The 1,950-nt window shown below is 31.8% G+C and overlaps 1 pseudogene; it reads left to right on the forward strand.

The window, feature by feature from the left end:
* The first annotated feature begins 1,573 nt into the window (after positions 1 to 1,573).
* LOC122118525 lies at positions 1,574 to 1,670 on the forward strand (annotated as a pseudogene).
* The last annotated feature ends 280 nt before the right edge of the window (positions 1,671 to 1,950 follow it).

Raw genomic sequence — 1,950 nt, forward strand, 5'->3', positions numbered from 1 at the left:
TTCTCTGATAAACAATTGCTAAGTTCCCTTGCATTTCACAATTGCTTACTGCTAATTCTTGCATCTCAAGGAATTGGGGCCCTGAAATATAGGAAATGACAAATTGAGATGGGTCTTCAATTACTTTGTGTTGACATGTTGCGTGGGCCTTGGTAAGAAGTCTTGCCCTTGTTATCTGATGATGCAGGTACCTGGGACCTGGGATCCTATGACCCATGGGTCCTGCAGAAGAATAATATGCTTTAGGCATCTTAGCAAAATTTGGGCATAATCAGTAGGAATGCTTGAGAAATATGGAGAAAAAGTTTGGGACTAGCGGGTTAAAACAATAAACAGAGCAGCAGAGTAAAATTCATTATAGATTAGAGGAAAACATTTTTTTTACCATGTGAATTCAGAAGACCCAGAACAGTTAGAATGTATTACAAGTTTATACTAAAGACATTGCATTGATACTTTTTATATTCTAATATATATTTTAAACCTAATTGTTTATATTCCAGTCCTATTTATTGGAATAAATATCAATTTATTTTTCAAATTATCAACTAATTCTAGTAAGTTTCATTGTGTGAAATATAAAATCAGCACATATAAATATAAAATATATAACTATATTTAATATAATTAAAAGGCACACATTTTGCATTGTTCTGTTGTAGTTACTGTATCAAAGGCAACTCTGTTTTAAGTATTATTCCATTATCTCTGCCTCAGTGTTTGATAGAGTTAGACCTAAAGCTTTACCATTTGTAGATTTACAGCATGTAGGCAAGGGGAAACACTGTGATTAAAACATTATCAATTTAATGCCTAATAATGAGGAGAAACATATGGACTTCTCCTGCAACTATTAAAATATTTGGTGATAAAAAGGCAGTAGTGTAAGTTCCTGCCTGGTTGGATGGTAGACAATCAAGGACATTAAGTAATCATGCATATGAACAATTTTTTCACCTTCTTGGCTTTAGTTACTGTTGAAATGGAAGGTATAATAAAAATTATATTTTGATAAAATACCTTCTAGTCTGAACAGTTCTGTTTGAACTGTTCATCTCTCTATCATCCCTTGTAACCAAGATTAGTTTTGTTCAAGTAAGACAATTTACGTTTTCAGGGTAAGATATTCTGGTTGGTCTGTTACCACATCGAAGAAGGGTAAAGGCTCAGGTAGACATTTGTGCCAGTAACACCTCATTTGGGAAAATGTCAGCTGAAGAAGTTTAGAAGTAGCTCTTAAGCAATGCTTACTTTGAATTCATTAGGTCCACAAAGCTAATTCAGTTGGATAAATAAGTACTTGAAAAAGCCATCACCTTTAGACCTACTATAAATAATTGAGAGTACGATAAAATTCCAAATAAAAAGACTTGATAGTCATTGACAAAAAAAATTTGCAAATGTGAGCAATCGACTGATCAATACAATTTTTCCAATATTCACAGAATTTTAGGGAAATAAGATTGATAGCATTGTTAGGAACAAGAAGGTTTCCTTGTTACAAGTAGGCACCCATAGATATAAGCCTGTATAAAGATTGCATCATTAACAACTTAAATTTAGAGGATACTACATGCATCAACAGCACGTATAATCAAATTACAATACAGAGATTAACATGGCACTTGCAAAAGGATAATATGAAAATTTGAGAAGTATTCCATATTTTTCATTCTTCAGATGCAAGAAATGAAAAACAGTTATTAAAATGTTGATTACAAAATTACAAGTGTAACAATACACGTAATTCATATAATTAAATTTAGTTTGACATCAGTGTATTAAATCTTCAGCTCAGAAAGGCGTTTACATAGCACAAAATTTACAAAACTTCAAATTAGACAACATTGTCATTTTATCCCAAAGAAAAATAAAGACCTAGAAAAAATAAGGAATCAAACTGTTTCTATATGGAATGCAATCGGAAAGGACACATTAATTAACCTATAT

The sequence above is a fragment of the Dipodomys spectabilis genome, unplaced genomic scaffold (genome assembly GCF_019054845.1).
Source record: "Dipodomys spectabilis isolate Male_0828 unplaced genomic scaffold, ASM1905484v1 ptg000154l, whole genome shotgun sequence".
NCBI lineage: Eukaryota > Metazoa > Chordata > Mammalia > Rodentia > Heteromyidae > Dipodomys > Dipodomys spectabilis.